At 43.3% G+C, this 26,703-nt stretch overlaps 1 pseudogene; it reads right to left on the reverse strand.

The window, feature by feature from the left end:
* Positions 1-1,403: 1,403 nt before the first annotated feature.
* LOC136610214 (nodal homolog 2-A-like) lies at positions 1,404-19,731 on the reverse strand (annotated as a pseudogene).
* Positions 19,732-26,703: the final 6,972 nt, after the last annotated feature.

Genomic DNA, 26,703 nt, shown 5'->3' on the forward strand with positions numbered 1-26,703 from the left:
CCCATTGCTATGCCCACGTGGGCAGCTCCAGATGGAGGTGGCACAGGATTGGATTTCTCATTGCTTCTGTACAGCATTGTGGGCTATCGTCCCGCCCCTTTTAAAGAGGGTCGCTGCCTAGCCGTGCCAACCCTCTGCAGTGTGTGCCTGCTTTTCCTGTGGCAGATGCCCTTATAAATGGACATGAGGGTGGCGTGGCATGAGGGCAGCTGAAGGCTGGGCAGGGACAGTTTGGTGTGCGCTGTGGACACTGGGTCGTGGGGGGGGGGGAATTGGCAGCATGTAACCCAGGAGAAGTGGCAGCGGAGTGTCATGCAGGCAGTGATTGTGCTTTGTTAGAGGTAGTGTGGTGCTTAGCTAAGGTATCCATTGCTAATGAGGGCTTTTCAGAAGTAAAAGTTGTTGGGAGGGGGGGGAGCCCACTCTTGCCGCTATTGTGGCTTAATAGTGGGATCTGGGAACTTGAGATGCAGCCCAACATGTAGCCCCTCGCCTGCCCTGTCCGTTTCTGTGTCGTTCCCATCACTTTCTTGAATTGCCCAGATTTTCACAAATGAAAACCTTAGCGAGCATCGGCGATATACAAAAATGCTCGGGTCGCCCATTGACTTCAATGGGGTTCGTTACTCGAAACGAACCCTCGAGCATTGCGAAAAGTTCGTCTCGAGTAACGAGCACCCGAGCATTTTGGTGCTCGCTCATCTCTAGTAAACAGGCTTGGGATTACAATAGGTGGCTCAGAATGTGTGCTGGAAGTCTTAATTGGAGTCAATAATACCCCAATAATGTTTAATCTTCACGAGTGCAAATTATGGGGTATGGGCACACAGTGATTGTGAAGTCTATAAACTTGTTAAAGGCGTCCAGGACTTCAAATTTGAGTCATAGTTCATGAAGTTTCACATGTATACCTTGTTCATACTTGGACTGTTTCTTTGCATATAAAGAGTTGTTGGGTAAGTCCCTATGTTATACCTTCTAGAGAGTGCAGAGGTTGCAAAAGCATCCAAAGCCAGATGTCTAAAGGACACTATAAAGCATTACCTACACTGGAAGGTTTCAGTACCATAGATGGAACATGATGGCTGGTGGAAGGGGTGGCCTGGTGCAAATTTTGAATCTGGACTCAGAAGCATCAAATTAATTTGGGGGGGTCAGGTCAATCCTATGCATGAGCTTTGTACATGTTATGTTGTCCCAACCCCTTTGAGTATTTCTATTATGGACAACTTTTGTTATTAGTGATTGTATAATGCCTTTATGTACAAGAGCTGCACTCATGCTAAAAATCATATATAGAAACAAGTAATAATAAGAAAAAGACAAATGTCCACAGTATAAGTTATTGACTATATATCTTTATATAAATATCTTATATTATTTACATAGACAGGTAAATTCAACTAAATGTCAGGAATCCCTCGGCTACATCCGCAGTCCTCTACAACCATTTCCTGTGGTGCTTCAGTGAGATTTTTCCATCTTTGCTTATAAGCATGGAAAGTGCGCTCATCTTCACGGGGACGCAGGAAAGGCACTCGACTTTTTCACTATCATACAACTTGACCAAACTCTGAAAACACGAGCGATATATTAGAATGAGGTTGGTGGCATTTTATGATATATATCAATGTGCAGGTCTTCTATCACGAATCCATCATAACACCTATTGACTTATAACGGGTCCATTAGTGTCTAAAGAGGTTTTTACCAAACTTAACAGTAAAGATGGCCTCACAGGCTGCATTATTCTTGCCTGTCAAAAGTGGCGGGAATCCCAATGAAACCTCCAATGACGTCTCCGATCTCCTATGTAAACAGAGCCTACGTAACACAAGCTATGACAGATCAGCTATAAGTATTTTACCTATATAATATACCTATGTCTCTTAAAAGGCTCTTTAACATTTCTGACATGTCCAGATGAGATTTTATAAATTTCTTGTAGATCGATGTCCCACCTATCGTGAGAGCAGGTATTCCTTGATTACTATTCCACCTGTTGAAGTCGCTATGGATCCTTCCTTGGCTATGTTCATACCTCCCTTATACTTCAATGCTGTCATGAACATGCGTGTACATTCTCTACTCAATGATGAATAGAATTCAATGGTGATGAAGTTATCAATCTCTACCTGGTTGCAGTGGGTTTTTGCATTATAGTCTATGGTGGGAAAACTCCTTCAGGGTGGTTTCACACACACAACATTGATCTGAGAAATAAGCCTCCTGAAAGTCCTCACATGAATGGAGTGGAGGTCATGCATGGGAGCTGTTAGACCTTTCATTGCAATGGAAAAAATGGAGATTGGCCAGTCCAAGCACAATCTTTATTACTTTCATTAAAATGAATGGAGGGGCAGTGTGCATGCATGTGGTGACCCTTATGGCCCCCTTTCTTTGGATCAGTGGGATTCTAGCGGTTGGAGTTTCTTTGATCATAAAGTTATTTCCTATCCTATGAATAGGGAATACCTTTCTATCTTTGCATAACCCTTTTAAGTATATTCAGATGTAGCAATTGCTGAACCAATGTTTAGTATGTTACATCTGTTTAACTCACAGAACTATCATTTGTGTAGCAATTGCTTTGTAATGACTGCCAGGCTACACAAATAGAATAGGTGTGCTGAAATAATTATGTAGTATGCCAGTGCAGCTGAGGATTGCTCCATCTGTATTTTTGTTATCAAGAAATATGTAACAACTTTATAAGTATTAGTAATAAGGAATGAACATGTCACAATACTGTCCTAGCTAAATTGGAGAACTCCAACTTTTAGTTATACATGATTGATACTTACTTTTATAAAAGCATGGTTTGTTGGCTGAAAGCTTTCCGTGAGTGGAATTGGACATGCTCCCTCACACCTATAAGCATTGTACTTTCTTGGGTAGACAATTCTGTTGCCCCATTCAATCTTGTCAAACTCCACCCACATGTCTACTCTTCTATAGAAAGGTCCACCCACTTCCATGGTTCTGAGGTGCATGCTGTTCACTATCAAGTGGTATCTTAGTTGGTGGTTCCTCCTATGTCTCCGTAACCCACTTCCTTTGGTTGTTCCTTCAGCCATGACATACTTCGAAGACTTTACAGTCTGGATAAGGCTGGGAGAGCCAAAATGTCTAATTGGCTTCTCCCTGGCAAAGACAACAAGCATTGCTCTGTCTAATGAGAAAGTTGGCTCGGCGAAAGGCTCTATATTGTGCTGTGGAATCTGATCCGAATCCACAGCTTTGCTGGGTACAAGGTCCTCTGCTGAAGCGTAATCTGCCATTAGCTCTCCCCAGTAGATGGAATTGTGCAGAATTCTGGTCAGATTAAAGATCTTCCAAGGTTTATTCCTTTTGGCTGTAGGATCAGCCTTGAAAGATCCTATGAAGAGCTTCTCTTGGCCTTCCTTGAAGTGGTAGATCTTGACTGTAATGATGTGTGTCTTTTTCAAAAGATGGGAAATGAACTCTTAGCGCTACCAACTTTACTTCAGTGCTGCTTGAAATAGAAGATATATCGAAAGATATCATCCAGCGGTCTACTTCTTCAGTGCAACCTGGAGAATACACAAAACATTATTAGAATCCAGACCGTCAGAGCAAAGTGTCCCAAGAACTGTCTTGTTTAATTCTTATTTTTCACCTTTTCTCGTGTCTTCTCAGCTACAGACCAGACAAAATAAAACCTGTTTGGCCAAATGTCACATCATGAGATGTGTATTCAGACATGTAGGGGTCTGTTTTTCTATCCTGGTACAAGACCTAAACTGAATACACAAAATGTAATGACATAATGTGTTTAGCTGCATCCTACAGCCTGCCAGCCAGTCATCCATCACCAAAGAGCAGAAGAAAGCAAACAGATGGACTGGTCTGATGAGGTTCTTGCCAATCACATCTAATCATGTGAAAGGAGTACCTTAACCTAAGTTTATCTCCATCATCTACTTCTGAACTTAATAGAAGGGAAAGTTATCTGTGTAACCATAAATGAACAATTTTTTTTAACATTAATATCGAATACTGAAGTCGAATGATGATAAAATTGATATTTTAACCATTTCAAGGCCAAGGGTCATTAAAGCATTTTAGATTAATGTACTCTAAAGTTTGATTTCATAGTCTACCAATTATATAATTTGTTTATTGTTTGTTTTTTTTCTTTAAAGGGTATTCAGGCTAGAATAAATCTCCAGCCTGTCTGCGTTTTATAGTGAAAACGAAGAAAATAAAATAAAAAAAAAACAAATTACAGGGCTGCGGATGGTTTTCACAGCTCACCGTCAGACATGCACAGTACAGATTTTTTTTTAAACTCCTGCTTTTCCCACGGAATCCTTGGCATCTGCAATATCGATTGTGGATGGGCCACGGGTCAGACTGCAGAATTGAGAAGAAAATTGAACATGCTGTGTTTTTCATCCGCGAGTGGAAACCACAATTGGCTTCCGCTCGTGTACATGAAGAATCATCGTATGCTATGGGCGGTATTTCCTGCGGAATACAGAAGCAGTCACCTGCTCCGAATTTCGCAATTCAAATCCACCCGTGTGCATTCGCCCTTTCATTGGATTCCATCATATGTCAGTCTACATTGCACGGTTTTCTCTGTCGTCTTATGGAAGAGTGGAGGGAGTTGATATTTGATTGATTAATTAAACTGATACATAGCGCTGTGGGCTTATCAAGGTTTCTTCGTTTCTAAACTGGATACCAAGTAAGTCCCCTAACATTGCAGGAGCAGAAAATAAGTTAAATTTAAAGATAAAAAAATAAGAAACTGGACAATTTCTTCACTTATTGCTGCACCCTGTGTTTTAAGTGTCAGTGTAATAATTTGTTTTTTTAGACATTGTGTCTGTTTTCACTATAAATATAATTGAAAATATCCTTTTTTGCAATATATTAAAGCCAAAAAAAAAATAAAAATATCGGTAGACTATGAAAATAAGAAGGAAACTTTAGATTACATTATTTCAAAATGCTGTAATGACCCTTGGTTCTAAAAGGGTTAATATCCCAAATTTTATTAAGATTTCATTATTGAATGGTAATGTTAAAAACATTTTTTGTATTTATGTATTCTAAAGTTTCCTTTTTATCTCTTAGTTTCATAGTCTACCAATTTTGTGTTTTTTTTAGCAATATATTCAGGCCAAAAAAATATATTTTCAATTTATCTCCGTTTTATAGTCAAAACACAGTCTAAAAAAAATATTACACTGACATTGAAAAAAACAGGGTGCAGCAATAAGCAAAACAAATTGTCCAGTTTCTTTAAATATAAACATCAAAAAGTACGTACTTTGTGCTCCTGCAATGTTAGGGGGTTTAGAATCAAAGAAGCCTTGATAAGCCCACAGTGCTATGTATTAGCAATCAAATATCAGCTCCCTCCACTCTTCCATAAGACAACAGAGAAAACACTGCAATGTACTCTGACATGCTGGAATCCAAAGTCTTTATTAATATAATTATTTATGAAATTAATATATAGAGATAAAACAGTGCATGTGTGGTGCTGCTCCCATGACTTGGGGATAGGCTGGACCTATGGGTTTTTGGGTGCTGGAGGAGTCTGGTTATTTCTAAACAGGATACTAAGCCTTCTGACATTGGAGGAGAGCAAAGAAGTACTTTTACCTTTTTAATTACATTGAAAAAAATGCAACTTTCCTCGTTACTTTCCCCTTGTACCCAACTTTCCTTGGTACTATCCTTGTACTCTAATGTAGTTGGTAGAACAAATTACATTCATCACATTAAATGATTCTTATTTAGAGATGAGCGAGCCTACTCGGCCTGGCCCCTTTACCGCCCAAGTACCGCGATTTTCGAGTACTTCCGTACTTGGGCAAAAAGATTTGGGGGGCCCCATGGGTGAGTGGTGGGTTGCAGTGGGGAGTGGGTGGGGGGGGGGAGAAAAGAGAGGGCTCCCCCCTGTTCCCTGCTGCTACACCCCACTCCATCACGCCGCCCCCCCGAATACTGAAGTACTTGAAAATCGCGGTGCTCGATCGAGCAATTGCTCGAAATGAGTAGATTCGCTCATCTCTATTCTTATTCTTTCAAGTATAAATATACCAGATATGAAGATTTTACTGCATAACCATTTAGGTTTTAAGCCTTATTGCCATTTTAGTAACAACCATAATTATTTCTCTGTCACATTAGTAAAGGTCAAATTATCACCAAGACTGTTTGGTGCAGAGAACTGCAGTGTTATGTTAAAAGCAATCAGCCATCAATCTGCTGAACTAAGTGGTCAGATTGCAGACTGGAAGGTGTTAATTGCCAAATGAGTATTTTTAGAGTACATACAACTGAAACATATTGTGAGATCTTGTTAAATATTCTTGAATATGTTTTGTTAGCATATTCTTTATATCATGATGGATATTCGAGAGAAAATCTAGTAGGAAACATTTCATGAGCATGTTGGGCGCTAAGTGAGTCCACCAAACAGTGCCCTACCCACAATTGACCTGAGTGTTTGCAAGCTAAACTTTATTATTTAGTTTAATTATAGCCAAAGTGTCAATACAAGTATAGAACTTTACAAATATAATATTGTATTGAGCTCTAACCTTCTACAGTAAAGTAAGGTATCAGCAAAAAAGTACTTACTCCTGGCACTGAGACTCCGGATGGTGTCGGACTCCTGGAGGGCTGGGTGCTCCAATCCAGAGAGCTCGGATGTATTCCCCGTGATGAATGAGTGATAAAGTTGCATCGTGTAGAGCTGGTAGTTTATTCTCTGAGAGGGTTTCCTGCTATGACATGAATCTTGAAATCCATTGCATTTCTGGAGAGGAATGGCCAGAGCTACGTAATTAAAGGGGTTGTCCCGAGGCAGCAAGTGGGTCTATACACTTCTGTATGGCCATATTAATGCACTTTGTAATATACATTGTGCATTAATTATGAGCCATACAGAAGTTATAAAAAGTTTTATACTTACCTGCTCCGTTGCTAGCGTCCTCGTCTCCATGGTGCCGACTAATTTTCGCCCTCCGATGGCCAAATTAGCCGCGCTTGCGCAGTCCGGGTCTTCTGCTTTCTTCTATGGAGCCGCTCGTGCCAGAGAGCGGCTCCGTGTAGCTCCGCCCCGTCACGTGCCGATTCCAGCCAATCAGGAGGCTGGAATCGGCAGTGGACCGCGCAGAAGAGCTGCGGTCCACGAAGGTAGAAGATCCCGGCGGCCATCTTCAGCGGTAAGTATTGAAGTCACCGGACCGCCGGGATTCAGGTAAGCGCTGTGCGGGTGGTTTTTTTAACCCCTGCATCGGGGTTGTCTCGCGCCGAACGGGGGGGGGGGTTTAAAAAAAAAAAAACCCGTTTCGGCGCGGGACATCTCCTTTAAGTGCTAAGCAGATAAGGATGCACAGTAAAGCCATGTCTGCCCTGATCTTCTGTTGGAGAGGATTCAATCTGATGTGAGCGATCAGTGTCTGACTTTATACATAGAATAGAGGAGTCATCACACCTATTACACGTCACACTTACAACCTATTCAAAGTCATGTGCCACAAGCCAGCCCATGCCAGTATCTGGTTAACTTTATTTTGTTACGCCAATGCCCAGAGTCTGAACTACTCTACATCATTGGTTCATTGCTCAGACGCTCCGGATCATTCTTAAATCATAGTAGCTGTAGAGCAATAGTTGAGAATTAGTGAAGATTAATTTGCTCCTAAGCGTTGGAAGATCGGATAATCAAATAAAGCTAAGTGATTGCTTCAGTATACTGTAAGTGGATAATTCGTATAGTCAACACTTGGTATTAGTGTTCTGGATTAGACCTAAAACTGGCTTGGTGTCCACTTTTTGTTATCCATAATGACCTTTATAAATCTAGCACCAACATATTCCTCAGCACTGCACAAATCAGAGGGTACATGGACCGAGAAAAATCAGGCATTACATATAGTAATAAACTAATAATTAGAACCATAGGGGGTCAGCTCATAAGAGTTTACAGTCTATGAGAAAATAGGGGTGACACGAGGTAGCAGTGGGTGTTGTATATAATGCTTCAGCCATCTTTTCTATAAATAGGGTAGTACACATAAAGCTGCGTGGGTCAGTCACCAGCTGGTATCTAAGCATGTACAGATATACGCTTTGTAGAAAAACTTAATTTAGACACCTAGAAGAATTTGCCGCAAAACTCAGCACGCAGATATGCAAATTATTAGAGTTTTGGTGTAATTAGCCCTAAAAGTGTTTCTGTGTAGTGATCCCTCTTGTGTAGGAGCCTGTTGACCACTAGACGCCTCTACGATACAATTGTAAGAGATTTCAACTAGAGTTTTAGAGAGGGAGCATTATTGGAATGCGAAAAGTTGGATGGTCATATCAACATGGCCCAGTAATTGGGCAAACAATCATTCAGATGAACTGTCATGGCCAGTAATTGGGCAATGTAAAGAAGCTGTAACCCCACTGTAGCCCAAGATGTACATCCTATGTATGTGGTGCTGATATGGGGCAGGTAGCAGTCTTGGTTGTTCACTAGAGATGAGCGAGCGTACTCGGCCACGCCCCTTTTTCACCCGAGTACCGCGATTTTCGAATACCTCCGTACTCAGGCGAAAAGATTCGGCGGGCGCCGTGGGTGAGTGGGGGGTTGCAGCGGGGAGTGGGGGGGGGGGGGGGAGAGGGCTCCCCCCTGTTCCCCGCTGCTACCCCCCGCGCCGCCACGCCTCCCCCCGGCGCCCCCTCCGAATCTTTTCACCCAAGTACTGAAGTACTCGAAAATCGCGGTGCTCAATCGAGTAATTACTCCAAACGAGTACGTTCGCTCATCTCTATTGTTCACCCTTTAATTGTTCCAATCAGAAGTCCCAAACAGACAATAAATGAAATCACAGGGTGCTGTCCCAGTGTCACGGTAGTTTTGGGGCTCTTTAGAAGGCCTCCATGTATTACTGCCTATTAGGACTTGCTCGCGGCATATCTTAATATATTGCCTGTCGCAATACCATATACTGCAACATCACAACACTGAAATATTGCAGTACATGGTAAAAATAAGAAAAGAATTACAAGGTCAAGTTCCCTTATGGGACCAAATAGAGGTAAAAAATAAAGATTAATTTTTTTTAAAAAACCTTTTCCTGTTTTTTTAACTTAAAAAAATCCAAACAGAAAAAACTAACATTGCATATTGAAAAGTTCATAAAAGTTCAATCTATCAAAACGTATTATTTATTCTACATGATGAAGGTCGTTAGAAAAAAAATACGCAACACTAGAAATGCTCCTTTTTTGGTCACCCCAATCTGCAAGAAAAAGTTCACCAAGCTGAATTAATGTAAAAATAACGTTACAGAGGTCAAAAGATGGAAGCAGAAATTTTTTAAAAGACATTTTATTTTTTAAAAGCCTTATAGCAAGAGAAGAAAAATTTGGTATCATAATCGTACTGGCCTATAGAATAAAGTTTATGCCATTTTTGCTGCAGTGTGTACTCCGTAAGAACAAGACTCTCCCGAAGGATGGCACAATTGCAATTTTTTTTCTTCATTTCACTCCACGTAGTTTGTCAGTTCATTATATGGTACAGCGAATAGTACCAGTGAAAAACACAACTCTTCCTGCACAAAAACCCCTTGGAGAGCTATACCCATTAGGAAAAATAAGAGTTGAGATTTTTTGCATGTGGTGAAGAGAAAATAGATGAAAAAGCAAAAAATGTCTCTGTCATTAAGAGGTCAAGGGCCTTTTGACACTGTCCAATTTAGACGTTTAATATGATTGGCACTCATTTGTTTCAGCTTTGCAACATTGCAATTCTGACTGCATAATATTGTTGTTTGGCTCCCATTAAAAAATCATCACTGTGTACATATAGAATAGATAGATTTGCTGTTGAGAAGAATAACTTTTTAGGTTTGCAAAAAATCTGATCACTCAATGAGTGAACGTTTGGTTGTTCATTGGCTGATTGTGTGCAGTTTTACACAGCCCTACGACTGGGCATTATCCTGAATTTTGATGCTCAATTTCCAGGCAATGTTTGAAGGCCTTTTTACATGGGATGGAATATTTAGCAACAAAATCTACACTGCTATTGTGCAGATTTTGATGCAGAATTGAAAATAACCAAATTCTGCCAGCAATCCTGTATCAAAATTTGTAGTTAGCTGTGCACCACCCTACATTGCTCCCCTCATCTTAATCCACCACCCAGTCTTCCACTCCGCCAATGAAATCAGATTAAGCGCCCCTTTAACTCAAACCTCTCATTTCCGCCTCTAAGACTTCTCCAGAGCAGCACCAGTCCTCTGGAACACGCTACCCCAGACTATCTGGGCAATCCATGACTCACACAACTTCAGGCGTGCTCTAAAAATGCTCCTCTTCAGGGAGGCATACCATATCTCCTAAACCAGACCCCTTTTGTACTCCACCTGATAACATGCTCCCTGTCCTACTGACTGCAATTCCTTGTAGCCACAATGAACCGCCCCCTGCAGTCATACAGATTTAGCCAACACACAGCTCAATTTGACCACAGTTTATATGTATAGCATCCCACACTCCATGGAATACTCCATGCTGTGTGAAAAGTCTCTCAAGTCTTCAATCATTAGCAGAATAGAGAGCAAGGATAGGATACTAGGCACAGATGAGTGGGGAGATTAGGGCGGTGAAGCACTGTGAAGAGCTTTACGCATGAGGGGGAAAAGTATAAATTGTATTCTATAGTGGATGGACAGCCAGTGTAGTGACTGGCACAGGAAGGAGGCATCAGTGTAGTGACTGGCACAGGAAGGAGGCATCAGTGTAGTGACTGGCACAGGAAGGAGGCATCAGTGTAGTGACTGGCACAGGAAGGAGGCATCAGTGTAGTGACTGGCACAGGAAGGAGGCATCAGTGTAGTGACTGGCACAGGAAGGAGGCATCAGTGAAGTGACTGGCACAGGAAGGAGGCATCAGTGACACGACTGGACAGAAGGATGAGCTCGGCGGCTGCATCCAGGATAGATTGGAGTGAGGGAGAGTTTAGTAAGGGGAAGACTGATTAGTAGTGAGCTGCAGTAATTAAGAAAAGACTTGGGGTATGTTCACATGAGCCAAAAAAGCGGCCAAATTTCCGCAACGGCAAATTCTGCTGCATTTCTGCGTCTAAAACAGTCAAAATCCACAGATCCAGCACTCCCCTCACTTGTAAGGTACCTGGCAGCATCTAGTGAGCATCCAGCTGCTGATCAGGTGAGGTCAATTCCACATCACCTGCCAAGCAGCTAAGCGCTAAGTATAGGGTGCTGAGTGCCACGCAAGTATTGCGCATGAGGGGGAGCGCAGTATATGCTGAAATCACCTGCGGATACACAGCTGATTTTTAGTCAAAATCCACACTAGTGGTGCGAATTATGATTCTGTTTTGGATGTGGAAATGCTGTGGATATTTTGCAGCTTTTCCGCCCGTGTGACCATACCCTTATGGTGGCTTAGATTGTGTACTCCTACACTATTAAGCTGCTAAGACTTGAATAGCTGTCTAGTTGTGCTGGCCATTGGGTATATGACATGTGTTTTTAAATATCCAGTTTCAAATACTGCTACTAAAGAATTAAGAGCGAATAGAAACACTTTGCCCCCTACCCAGTACAGGATCCTCATGTATTGTCCAGAGCAGAGAGTATTTCAAAGAGTTAAATGGACAATTCATTGATTTCAATGAGCATTTACTGTGTCCTGTTATGGTCCTGCAGGTGAAGTGAATACTTGCTGTCTGGTTTCAAGAAGCAAGACAGCCGGATAATAGCTTATTGTTGGGTGACCTTTCTAACAAAAAGAGATTGTTTAAAGTAAACAATCCCTTTATAGATCAGTTTTTTCAGCAAAACAATGAAATTAACCTTTTTAATGGATCATATACATACAAGTTACATGAGTGCTTGTACATTATCATAGTCACATTCTTGGACCCAGACAAAGACGCAAAGAACTTATAACCAACAACCCGTCTCCATCTCATGGCTTTAGCTGCGTTTAGATGGAATGATCATCGTTCAGGAAATCATTCAAATGAACGAAACTGAATGATATTCCTTCAGCTTAAATTGGAGCTAATGACAAATGAAAATCGTGCCCGTCTCGTTCATCGTCTAGTTTCAGCCGGCATAAAACTCGTCGCTGGCTCATGCATTAGTGAACGAGAACTGCATGATTCTCAATGATAATCATGCAGTCTGAACAGGCTGCACGAGCGCAAATGACCTGGTGATGATGTCACCCGCTTGGCAAATGAGAATTATGCAGCTCCCATTGTATCTAAATGGAGCTTTAGATACTGCAGGCAGCATTGACTGCTGCAACTAAGTGTTTAAATGATGGCCCTTCTACACGGGATGAGCATCGCTCAAATTCCCACCCTGCCATGGAAAGTTTAAACGATAATTGCCCCATGATAATGCAGAAAACTGAATGACTGTCTACTTACAGTGAATGGAGGCGGTTGGGGGAAGAACGATGCCAGCGATACCCGCTCCTGTGTGACAGCACATAAGCGCGATCATCACTGGGACAAACTATGGTGCATTGTCTTGTCAAGTGTAAATGGGCCATAACTGGGATCGAAGTTATCGCTGATCCTGGCCACTACAGGCAGGCATCAGCTATTTAGGAGCTGGCACCCTCCGTGTATGGTTTGGGCTCAACTCCTGAGCACAGTACATACACCCCTAGCTACCAGTGGTATATATGTACCTCAGTAGTCGTTAAGGGGTTAGTTTAAGGTTTTGTTTTTATAAAAACTATTGATTAAATAAACTGTGACATGAGCCTAGTGTATGTGTGTGTATTTAAACTATAAATCTATATATAATACAATAGGGGTTTTTTGGCGTGTGAAACCACTTAAGACATCAGCTGGTCATAGACTGGTAGAGTTGGAAGGGACCTCCAGGGTCATCGGGTCCAACCCCCTGCTCAGTGCAGAAGTTACTAAATTATCCCAGACAGATATCTGTCCAGCTTTGTTTAAACACTTCCATTGAAGGAGAACTCACCACCTCCTGTGGCAACCTCCTTCACTCATTGATCACCCTCACTGTCACTTGTGATTGGATACTTTTAATAATTTGTTTTCATACACATGTCCATATTATGGCTCCATGTTGTACACAGTCATAATATGGCGCCCATTAAAGTGTATAGGGCTCTACTGTTCTTCCATCTGCCTCCCAACTTATAACATTGCATGTTGCATTCAATGAAGTATTAATGAGGTATTTACTCCTTGACGTGTTGTTTCTGCGGAGAATATCTCCATATTACCATGCTCTACAGCAACACCATATGGCAGTATATAGAGTGCCTGAGATTTCAGATGCCTCTATACATGTCCCGCCCCCCCCCCCCCCACACACACACACACACACACGTCTGTTGTGCGCATGATGCTTAAAGGGGTTTTCCAGGACTCTAATATCGATGACCTAAATTCAGGAAACAAGGTCAACATCTTATTAGAACCACCACCAGTCAGCTATTTGATGAAGCTGTGGCCTCTTCTCATGTATGTGATGTCACGTTCATTGGACACATGGCACATGGTCTAAGACCAGCTCAAACCCATTGAAGTGAATGAAGTTGAGCTTCAGTTACCAGGTCCAGCCACTATACAATTTTCAACTGCGTTTTTAGTATGCAATGAAGAGGCTATGGTGTTCACTTAAGCGCATCCGCTTCTTAAAAGCGCTGATCGGCAGAGGGCCTGAGCAATGGCCCCCCATCACTGCAATATTAATTACCTATCCTAAAGCCAGGTCATGATTAGCGTTCTAGAAATCCCCTTTAAAGATGGTTATACACATTAGAATTCACAGTGGGCTTCCTCTCTGTGAATCCCTGGCTATACACATTAGACCCACGTTAGCCGGACCAGCTGGTTTTGCCAGGAACAGATGACCATTTATAGTATATGGCGGTATCCCAGCTCTCAGTGACAGCAGATTTTGGTGGAAGGAAGGTTTAAAGGGGTTCTGTCATTAAAAACAAAAAATTTTATACTTACCTATTGCTCCCCAGGCAGCCTGCTTACCTCTTCTTCTTATCCCAAATCTTCTCCTGGAGCCGCTTGTCAATTCGGTCACGTGACCTCCAGCACCCGATTTTCTTCCATCCGGTCAAAAAGCGTACACTGCCTACCTTCCGCTTCCTTCAGGTCAATGTACGCATACGTCACTAGTGACGTGTGCGTACATTGTCTTGTGAGGAAGCGCGGAATGAAGGTAGCCGCGCGAGACAACGGCACGACTGCGCACGCGCGAGACAGCGGCACACGACTGCGCATGCGCGAGTCTGCGGCGCGCTCGCGCTCGCCTGGGAGCGCGGCACACGACTGCGCATGCGCGAGTCTGCGGCGCGCTCGCGCTCGCCTGGGAGCACGTTACACGTGCACACTCTCTGCCAATAGAAATGTATCCCTGACACTGTTGTCAGGCAGAATACATTTCTATTAGCCAATGGAAATGCAAGCTTCTGCTGCCTCTCGGCCAATAGAAATGTATCCCTGACACTGTTGTCAGGCAGAATATATTTCTATTAGCCAATGGAAATGCAAGCTTCTGCATATAAGCATATATATATTTTATTTATATAAATATATATATATATAAATAAAAGTATATATATAAAAAAGCATATATGTGTGTGTGCATATATATATACACATATATATATATATATATATACATATATATATGCATATATATATATATATATGCACACACATATATGCTTTTTTATATATATATATATAAAAATAAAAGTATATATATAAAAAGCATATATGCATATATATATATATATATATATATATATATATATATATTTATATGCATATATATGCTATCTGTATCTGTCTACCCGTCTGTGTCTATCCGTCTGTATTTATCCGTCTATCCGTCTGTATTTATCCGTCTACATTTATCTCTCTATGCATCTGTATTTATCCATCTATCCGTCTGTAATTATCCGTCTGCCCGTCTATCCATCCGCGTCTATTCATCTATATGTTTATGTGTATATACACACATATATCTATCTAGCTTTATTTGTCTGTGTGTGTGTATATGGCGGTTTCAGGCGAATGTAATTTTCTTCCCTTATGCGGCCATGATTGTCACGGCCGTATATTGGGACAAAACTAAGCCTATGATTACTGTGGTTTCTCTCTCGTTAATACTTGACCGAGAAAATATAGGACCTGCCCTATGAATACTATGTGCGTGAAAGATCAGGCGGCCGCCGTATTCCCACCATTTATTTTGTTTCTTACAGTTGCTCCTACAGCGAGGTGTGTGTTTGTATATGTATGTATGTATGTATGTGTATATATTTTACACACATACACACATCGCAATGCATTGTTCTTACAAGGCGCACTGCACTGGCAGACACACTCGCATATTTGCCATGCGAGATATTGGTTTGAGTTTCTCGTGCTGATATAGTGCTCACTTGTGTAAAATCAGCCACAGAGAATGAATTTAACATCACCAAAGACATAAAGCTATACATTGCCCTCTATTGTCAGCATGCTGTTATCCTGACCCCCAAGTGTCAATGCATAATGCATCCCAAGTGGCAGCGTGCCCACCCATATCACGTCTTGTATCCAAGCTAGAGGCGATACAACAGGGTCCTAGAACGTCCATGCCCGTCCGTTTCGCATTTTGAATCCAAGCTAGAGGTGGTACAACAGGGTACTAGAGCCTCCATGCCTGTCTGTATCACATCTTGTATCAAACCTAGAGGCGGTACAATGGGGTACTAGAGCCTGCATGCCCGCCCGTATCACATCTTGTATCCAAGCTAGAGGTGGTACAACAGGGTACTAGAGCCTGCATGCCCCCTGTATCACATCTTGTATCCAAGCTAGAGGTGGTACAACAGGACATACATATATACATACAATAAGACCAGCTTTATACAGATGTAAGTGCAGTTGCGCACTTTTGTGCACTTTTTTGTCTCTCTGAGGGCAGCCGCACATGGGTGTAAGCGTGGAACGTACATGTCCTATGCAGTGTGTAGATATATTACTATACATATTATATGTGTGTGTGTGTATGTATGTGTGTATATATATATATATATATATATATATATATATATATATATATATATATATACATACACACACATACATACATATATCTATACACACACATCTTGATACATATACGCATAGATAAATGTATATATACATACACTCATACAATACATTGCATGGGGAATATTCCTGTTTTTACCATGTGGAGTGACTACTGTGAGTGACTGCTGTGAGTGACTGCTATGAGTGACTGCTATGAGTGACTGCAGTGAGTGACTACAGTGAGTGGCTACTGTGAGTGGCTACTGTGAGTGGCTACTGTGAGATTGCAGGGAAGATCTGGAGGCCCTTGGGAAACTCTGGGTGTTCAGAGACCCAGGGAGAAACACTAGCAGATTTTGGTAGACTGCAGGCAGGACTATTCACTGCACTGGATGGGCGGAAGTAGCTTTGTGAGGGCGGAAGTGGTCAGCACAGCAAGGGGTGCTGGGAGATGACCTCCTAGCAGGAGGGGCTGAAGATGTAAACAGAGCATGGAGGTGAAAAATGGAGCCTAGGTAAGTACTACCTCTGAAAAAAACCTTTTATATGTGTTATTTACCACAGGTTGTGCCAGCGGGGCAGATTTACTGGAGAAAAAAAATACAGATTGTAATGACAGAACCCCTTTAAGCATATTGAATTACAACATATCTGATGCTTTCTTCCAGTGGAAAATAAACATTTGATGAAGCTTATTTCCCTATTGAAGACACATGCGGAGCATGCATGTCTATGGGAGGGAGGGGGTCGTAAGGAATAGCTGTTCAGCTAAGAACAATCTGAGGCGTATGGCCACCTTGATTAGGTAGACAGACACTTTGTTAGCATTACTAGCCCCTAGTTTTTAGTGCATGTGTAATTGCAGATGAACAATAGCTCTAAGAAACAAAACTTAGAACTAACCATTACTTTGTCCATTCTCTCAACTCTGGACACCATCTTCCCCTTGTCTCTTCATCTGCCTTTATTTTCTTCTTTGTCTAGTTAGTGTCACCATTTAATTTCTCAACAGGTGCCAAAGGTGTTTTAATAAATGTGAGTTGACATTTAGTAGAATCCAAAACACTGCACAAGTTTAGGCATGTCTTGAAAGACAGACACCTCCGCACAGGAACAATTTCCAGTGCCTGATCCTGTTGACTAATAAAATAATATTGGACAGCGCTTTGTAGGCAGTTTTAGGATCACATAAAAAAAAAACCTGAAAAATAGTAGGACTTACCGGGTGCGTAGCGGGGTCCTGGGTTAAATCCCGACCAGCACCTCGAAGACAGAAATTAGGTCCTACCTGTTAATTCCTTTTCTTGAAGTCATCCTGACAGCATACACCTGGAGGTTGTTCGCTGGACACCTGTTGGGACAGGAAGCGGAAAAACACAAAAGGTAACTCCCACCACCGGCTCACCAGTGTGTACCAAATGACTACAGTGACCAGGCTTTGCTCAACCAATATTTTTTAATATAGAAATCATAATACAGTACGTTACTTCATGTAAACATAACTCAAGGGGAGGGAAAAGCCCCTATGCTGTCAGGATGACTTCAAGAAAAGGAATTAACAGGTAGGACCTAATTCCTGTCTTCCCCTTGTCATCCTGACAGCATACACCTGGGGAAGTGCCAACAATTTGAGGGCTTTTTTAGGGGGGGACCACCACTTGTAGAACCTTACGCCTAAAGGCCATATCACGGCTGGCCCCTAAATCCAGTCAGTAGTGTTTTGTGAATGTGTGGGTATTTGACCACGTGGCGGCCCTGCAGATTTGGTCGGTTGTCACCTGGGCTCTTTCCGCCCAGGAACAGGCGACCGCCCTGGTGGAATGGGCCTTAACGTTGCCTGGGAGGGAAATCCCCTGGGATCGGTATGCGTCTTCTATAGCCTGTCTGACCCATCACGCTAAGGAGTCTTTAGTAACGGCCCCTCCTCTGCCCAGACAGTGAAATTGAATAAAAAGGTTGTTAGACTTTCTGAAGGAATGCGTGACCTCCAAGTACTTCAAGACTGCTCGTCTAACGTCTAGATTATGGAACCTCTGTTCCGTGGTGTTACAGGGTTCCTGGCAGAAGGCGGGAAGGACTATGCACTGTTCCCTGTGAAAGTCCGTGAGGACTTTAAGCTGAAAGAAGGGGTCAGGTTTGAACTCTTTTATCTGGGAAGACTGTCATATACGGAGTCCTGATGGAGAGGGACTGGATTTCCGCAATCCGTCTCGGATGTGATGGCGACTAGGAAGGCTACCTTATAAGAAAGAATCCTGACTGATAGCTCCTCCAGGGGCTCAAAGGGGTGTGCATAGAGTACCTGTAAAACTAGGTTAAGGTCCCAGGGAGGCATGGTTTCCCTCACAAAGGGGTGAAGTCTGACTGCCCCTTTGAGATATTTTCTAATTAATCTATGGCCACCCAAGGGGGAGTCAAAGAAGGCTCCAAGAGCGGCCACCTGGACCTTAAGGGTACTAGGTCTTAGCCCCATATCTAACCCATCTTGCAGGAACTCTAATATCTGGCTAATGTTAGGTTGTTGGAGGTTATGGATACTATGACCCAACCACCTAGAAAAGGTATCCCAAACCCTAGCGTATATATCTCTAGTGGATCTTTTGAGAGTCTCGCATAAGGTAGTTATTACCCTTTCTGATAGACCCTGGCTTAGGTATTTTACCTGCTCAGCTTCCAGGCCGCCAGCCTGAACTTTCGGACCCCTGGGCATATCAGAGGACCTTGCTGCAAGAGGTAGTCTCTGTGCAGAAGAAGTAGAGGGTCCTGGGTCGAGAGAGCGGCCAGGAGCAGGAACCAGGGTCTTTTGGGCCAGAATGGGGCCACCAGGATGACAGAACCTGGGGACCCTTGAATCTTCTCAGGACCAGTGGGATCAGGGGTGTGGGTGGGAAGGCATAGGCGAGGTCCCAATCCCAGGCCTGGGACAGAGCGTCTGCTCCCAGGGAAGCCCCGTCTGCTCCCCTCGGAAAAAAACAGGGACATTTGGTGTTCTCCTGTGAGGCGAACAAGTCCACCTGTGGTGTCCCCCATTTCTCTATAATCAGCCAAAATGCGTGCGGATGTAGAGTCCACTTCCCCGGATCTATCTTCCTGCGGCTGAGGAGATCCGCCATGGAGTTTTCTGGGCCCCTTAAGTGGAATGCTGTGACGGAAGGCGTCCGCTAGGCCTTGGAGTCGGGGGTTCCGCATGCATCCCTGGTGACGAATGAGGGACACAGTTGTCACATTGTCTGAAAAGATTTTGTATGTGTCTACCTCTGACCTCTGCCTCGAAGCCACGAACAGCCTTCCAGACAGCACAAAGTTCTTTATAGTTGGAGGACTGAATAGCTTCCTCCCGGTTCCAGCCCCCTTGGACGTAATAACGACCTAAGTGGGCCCTCCAGCCAGTTGCACTCGCATCGGTAAAAATGGATACTGGGGATGCGGGATACCAAACTGTGGCCCTGGCGAGGTTGGTAGTGGACATCCACCACTCCAAGGATCTCTTTATCTTGGGGGTAAGGAGAACTATCTCATCCAGGGAAGCGGGTGACTTATTCCAGCTACTCAGGATGTAGTCCTGGAGGCTTCTGCAGTGCAATTGGGCCCAAGGGACTACCCCGATGCAGGATGTCATGAGGCCGAGGACCCTCATGCCTCTCCTAAGGGAGACTTTAGTGGAGAGAGAGTAGGTGCCCGACACTCATCTAGTATCACCTTCTGCCTCTCTAGGGGGAGGGACGAGCACTGGCAGTGAGAGTCCAGAATAACCCCCAGGAATTTTTTCTTTTGTTCGGGAAGGAGACTAGACTTAACGGTGTTGACGATCCAGCACAATGATTCAAACAGGCGGAGTGCGAGATCGATCTGGGACCGGAGCTCTGTAACTGATCCTGCTATGATCATGAAATTATCTAGGTACGGGACTATCAACACTTTGTTTGTTTTTAGTGCCGCCACCATCTCCAACACTAGTTTGGAAAACACCCGGGGTGTGGAGAAAATCCCAAACGGCAGGCACGTAAACTGAAAGTGTGAGACTGATCCCTCAACCACCAGAGCGAACCGCAGAAACTGCTGGAAATCTGCGTGAATGGGGACATGGTAGTAGGCGTCCTTTAAGTCCACGGTGGCCATGATGGTATCCGGTGCGATTAAGGGGATTGCTGACCGTACCGATTCCATTTAAAATCTTTTGTACGAGATGGACCTATTTAGAAAATTCAAATTAATAATGGTTCTATAAGACCCGTTGGGCTTTTTAACGAGGAACAGAGGGGAGTAGCAACCCCTGAACTGCTCCTCTGTGGGAACCCGAATGATTGACCCCAAGGATAACAGCTCCTGCACCCCCAGCTGGAGGGCCTGAGCAGACGAGGGTGACTGGCAGGGGGTGACCACAAACCTCCAAGGAGGGGAGAAGGAGAATTCGATTTTGTAGCCCTCCGTAACTAGGCGTAGGGCCCAGGGATTGGAGGTAACCTCCTTCCATTTGAGGGCGAACCCCATCAGCCTACCCCCGACCTGTAGGGTTTTTGAGGGCGGTATCTCACCCTTTCCGCCCTTGGGGTAGGACCAGCGTCCAGTCTTACCTTTTCCCTTGTATGTCCTGTAGGGAATAAAGGATGGAGGCCGCTTGAAGGACTTCTCCGTGGGTAGCCCCTGACTCTTGTCTGATGCTTTTTCCAAAAAAGTATCCAGAGAAGGCACAAAGATCCTATGCCCTGGGAAAGACAGGGCGCAGAGCCTGTTCTTTGTGTTATCGCCCGCCCAGGCCTTGATCCAGACGGCTCTCCTGGCTGTATTAGAGAGGGCCGCTGAACGGGCTTCGAACCTCACTGACTCCAGAGAGGCATCCGCCAGAAATCCGGTTGCTTGTTGGAGGAGGGGAAGGCAGCTGGAGATGTCTTCCCTGGAACCCCTCTGGGTGACCAGCGTCTGGAGCTGGTCCAGCCAGACTGTCATGGACCTTGCCACCGACGTGGCTGTGATATTAGCCTTAATGGTCAGGGCTGGGATCTCCCAGGCTTTTTTCATTGCTGAATCCACCTTGGTGTCCAGTGGATCCCGCAATTGTGAGACGTCCTCAAAGGGGAGGGCTGCTTTTTTCGAAACCCTGGCCACGGCCAGGTCCACCTTGGGGGTGGTTTCCAGGAAATCGATGTCATCTGATGCGAAGACCATACGGTCTCTAAATTCTTTTAACAAGAAGAATTTTTGCTCCGCCTGCTTCCATTCTGTCAGAATTAATTGCTTCAGAATGTCATTTACTGGGAATGTGGGTTTAGGTTGAGGTTGGAGCCCTGAAACAGACTATCTTGGAATGATGGCTGCTGCGGCACCTCTTCCTCCACCTGCACGGTGTGTCTGACTGCATTTAACAGATGACCCAGATCCGCTGATGTGAAAAAATACTTCTCATCTTCCATTAGCGGCATAGATTCCGAGGGAGAGTCTTCCAAGAGTCCTTCCTCAGAGTCAGACTCTTCCGTATGCATCCGCCACACCCTTTTCATGGGGGGCGGAAGAGGAAGAGAGGAAAGAGAGGCTTCAATTTCCTTACGAATTACGGATCGGATGTCCGCCATGGCAGAGGAGCACTCTTCTCGCACCACTTTTGCTGTACAATCCGTACACAGCGGCTATGCATGGTTCTCCTCTAGCCGCCGTAAGCAGACCGGACATTAACGTATGCGTTTTTTAGCCTCTCTAGTCTTTTGCGCATCTCTGTCCTAAGAAATGGAGACAGCAAAGACAAACTTCCAGCACCTTAACATTTTTCTCGCAAATACATGATCTTAATGTAGCTAAATATGTCATATAAAAGTAAATGTAAACATATAGACAAATCTTAAAATATCAAATTTTATATATTTTTATAAATAGAAAAACCTTTTAATAACACTCATTGTTTAAGATATTTGTTAATATATGACATTTAGCTACATTAAGATCATGTAGGGAGGTATCCTTATTCTATGTGATAGATTATATATTTTTATTACTTTTTAACATTAACATTTATCTATGTTCTATATGAATTGGTATCTAGGGACCTGTAGTGGGATTCAAACGTAGAACAGTACTATGGACGGTTTTATGTTAATCTTTTTTTCTTAATTTTGGGTGGGAAAGTAGGGGGTGCGTCTTATACATGGAAAAAAACGGTATATGGATCGATTATGGTGACCTCCATTCCCTGACAGAGTGCTGAGATTTTTTTTTTTTTGGGATACCTGATCCTGTTGACTGACTGCATTACTGTCCAAGTGTATGTGCATGTTCTTGGGTAAATTAGACAATCTTCAGAATGTCTGTCAAGATGTGAATTGAGTCCATAATCACATTTTAATTTTATTTTCCAAGATTTTTTAGTAATTAACCTGTTAAGCCTCCATGCCTTTAATGCATGATGCATGTCATGGACCGCCTTGCATTAACCCCTTCCACCCAAGTCATGACTGGGAGGTACTTCCCGCAAAATGACGTACCCTTACGTCATAGGGATAGCGCAAGATCATAGCAGATCTCGCGCTATCCCACAGCGGGAGGCGGCTGTCACTAGTAGCCGGCCTCCCGCTGTGACAGCGAGGGGCATCGGAGATGCGCCCCCCCGCTGTTAACCCCTTCCTTGCCGTGATCTAAGTATATCACGGCAGGGAAAGGGTTCACAGAGGGAACTTCAGCCGGCTCTCACAATGTTATCACAGAGAGCCCAGCTGGTTGCTATGCAACAGGATGTCAGATACCGGCGTCCTGTATTGCCATTGCCTAATATCACTGTAATAAGCGATAAGGCATAGCAGGAGAGAAGTCCTGCCATGCCTTATCGTAGCAATCATCAGTGCTGCAGTGTAAGTCCCTGGTGGCGAAGGGGGGAGGGGGGGCGGGAGCTCAGTGCACTGCTTCCGGCTTTTCCAGCCTCCTCCCCCTGCAGAAAGGGACACCGTATATCGGCCAGGCATGAAAAACGAGCCGATATACGGTTGTCTGAATGCGCCCTAAGTCTCATGCAAACCAAAACAGTATCAATCAAAACTACATGTTGTCCTGCAAAAACAAGCCCTCATAAAGCTGCACAAACAGAAAGATAAATGGATCGTGGAATGGGGTGAAATACTTTTTATTTATTTTTTTTGCAGGAGATGTGCCATTATTATTTAAAAGTAGTTAAACATAAATAAAAACACTTTGCATTTTGAGCACAGAGGGAATTTAAGATGGAAAAACAAGTTTGATTTGCTGTTATTTTCTCATTCTGCCCACCAAAAAAAGTTATACGTTGAATAAATAAGTTCCATGTACCCCTAAATGGCTCTATTAAACAAATATGACTCCACACACACAAAAGCAGGCCACATATGGCTACATGGATGGAAAAATTAAAGTTATGTCTCTCTGAATGCGGCAACATAAAAATGTATACTTTTTCCACGAGACATATTATGCAAAAATAGTAAAATCTAAACAATGCAATCAGGTATGTGGGATCGCTGTAATTTTATTGAGCCATAGAATAGGAACACATTAGTACAGTAAAGAGTGCAAAGTTTTAAAACGTAAAATCAATGGCAGAATTTATTTTTTCCATTCCGAGAGAATTAAGTTGCCTGTCCATGGGCGGGTTTGAATTCTGTTCCCCACGGCAATACTCTGGCCGCAGTGAACGCTCTCCATAGCGTTGCTATGGAGAGCACAGCCCCCCGTCCACAAGCGGAGAGTCATCGCGATTCTCCGCTCGCGGCCGGCAATCCGCAGCATGCTGCGATTTACCGCGATTCTCCGCAGTCAGCCCATCTGTCAGATAGGCTGACAGAAGCAATCCATCTGCCGGCTCCTGCTCCCGGGTGGCGGAGATCCGCTGCGGGATATCGCAACACCCGTGGACAGGCAGCCTTAGTAAAAGTTAATCAAGAAGTTATATGTACACCAAAAAATAGTGCTATTGAAAAATACAACTCATCTTGCAAAAAAATAAGCCCTCATATGGCTCGGTCAATGGAAAAATAAAAAGGTTATACTCTCTGAATGCGGCCACACAAAATGAAAAAATTCCTGTGGCTTGGTGCTTAAAGGACCACTCCGGCAAAAAATAAATAAATAAAAAAATTCCCATGCCTGCCCCCCTCTCACACTCTGGATGCCTCCTCTATCTATTCTTGTCACTTTTTTGTGTTTCGGGACTTCTAACCAGCAGTGCCTGCCAAGCGGATTTAAATCTGTAGTGGTGAATATAAAGGAGTACACCAGAAGTGATGGTGTCTATGGCAATTCCACTAAATATGTAAAAAAGTGCCGTTGCCCCCACACCCCTCAAAGCAAAGATCTGATACCCCATGGAACATAGGAGACAAACTCCTGGGGGTCAAGTACCATCACATTACAAGTTTGTAACCCGCTTCCATAATTGATACATTGATCGAAAGCTTAGTGGTTGAAGCTGCAATTTTATGCCATTCCAAGACTGAAAGCGCCTCGCCCACATCTGCCTCCCATTTATGCATATAGGGTAGTTTACCTATAGCATTAAAAAGTTAAGAGTAAAGCTTCATAATAATCCCAGAACTACATAAAACTGTACGTCAAATACTGACATGTCAGCTAATGATCTTTTCACTTAAGGAGAGGATATAGTGCTTAATGTGTTGTAAATGAAATAATTCCAAGTCTGGTATAGAGTGAACCGAATGGAAATATCTCAACGTCATCCGCAATTCTAGTGAGACCCCTGTAGATCAACCGCTCAAAGCTGGTTGAGTCCAGACCAGGAGGAAAAGCAGAATAGCCAAATAGGCTAGACATTGGAAGGTGCTTAGAAACCAAATTATGCCTTTTTAACAGTCTATCCAATAGTATCAAAAAGTAAGACAGGGCTGGGCACAGGAGTAGGGGTTGGTTCTTAAATTTACACCAGAACATTTGTTTGAGGGGGTAAGGAGAGACCAGAAGCGATTCAATATTTAGCCGTATAGGTTTATGGTGATGGGAAAATATGGTACCGGTAGTTACCGGAGCCACATAATAATACTGCAGAAGATTGGATTAAGACGTTTCAGGTCTGCTGTAGGGACAGGGACAGGTAGAGTACAAAATACATACAACATGTTTGAAAGCCATGTAATTTTTACCAAATGGATCCTCCTTAGCCAAGATAGATTATAGGAGGGCCAAGTTGTAAGGTCCGGTTAACTCAGACCCGAGACCAAGCCAAACTTATCAAGGATAAGGTATATGAGGGAGGTAAGAGGGGAGGAGATGAATAGTAGAATATCATCAGTGAATAAAGCATATGTGTTCTTGACCTCCTATGCAAAAGCCCTTACCGGTCCTGAGCAGGAATGCCAGGGGCTCAATTGCTTAGCGCAAACCAGGTTGAGGGGGGACACCCTTGCCTAGTTTCCCTTTCTATTGCTCTAGTATTAGATTCAAAGCCACAAATACTAATTGAGGCTGAAGGGAAGAAGTATAACGACTGTATGATAGATCTAAACGTGACCCAAAGCCCATCCCCTCAAGAACAAAAATAAATACTGCCAGGAGACCAAGTCAAAAGCCTTACATAGTAGGGTCAGGGGGGAGGTAGTCAAAGAAGAGGAGCAGCCATCTCTGTTTGCCCAGGACTGGAGGGTCGCTTTAACACTTCCTTGGCGTGGTCTGTCTCCACTCACTTCCCAAAATTACAGACGTAAATTGTTAACATATCATATACATTTCAAGACAATATCCATTTAATGTTCTGTAGGAGACAATGTACAATGACTACGATTATATACAGACAATACCTATTTGGAAAGATACAAAATGCTCTTAAATTCCTGATTTTTTTTCCATTTTTTTGTATGCTAATCTTCCCAGCCTTCACATGTGACATTCCATTTTAGACTAAACAGAAACTGTTCAGCCAGTTGTCAAAACACTAGAGGATGTTTACTGAAGGTCCTGGAAGTCCTGGAACAGACGACCGAGGGGCAATCCACAAGCCTAATGAGATAATGAACTTTTAATAACCCCAATGCAGATGAAAACAGCTGTTCGTATATACAGTGGGTCCGGAAAGACTTCAGACTTTCACTTTTTTCACATTGTGTTATGTTGTGGCCTTGTGCAAATTAAAAAGAATTCAAGTTTCCCCCCATCATTCTGCACTAAATACCCCATAAGGGCAAAGTGAAAACAGAATGGTAGAAATCTTTGTAATTTAAAAAAAATAAAATGCTAACATTTTGCATTGGCATAAGTTTTCAGACCCTTTGATAGGGCACTTGAAATTTAGCTCTGGGACCTCTCATTTGTCTTGATCATCTTTAAGATGTTTCTATACCTTGAGTGGAGTACACCTGTGGGAAATTCTGTTGATTAGACATAATTTTACAAGAAACACACCTGTCTATATAAGGTCTCACAGCTCACAATGCATATCAGAGCTACAACCAAACCATGAGGAGGAAAGAACCACCTGTAGAGCTCAGAGACAGGATTGTGGAGGCACAAAAAAAATTCTTCTGCACTGTAAGCTCCCAAAAGCACAGTGGCCTCCATAATTCTTAAATGGAAGATGTTTGGAACGACCAGGACTCCTCCTAGAGCTGCCGACCCACCAAACTAAGTA

Source organism: Eleutherodactylus coqui, chromosome 2 (assembly GCF_035609145.1).
Source record: "Eleutherodactylus coqui strain aEleCoq1 chromosome 2, aEleCoq1.hap1, whole genome shotgun sequence".
In the NCBI taxonomy this organism is placed as follows: domain Eukaryota; kingdom Metazoa; phylum Chordata; class Amphibia; order Anura; family Eleutherodactylidae; genus Eleutherodactylus; species Eleutherodactylus coqui.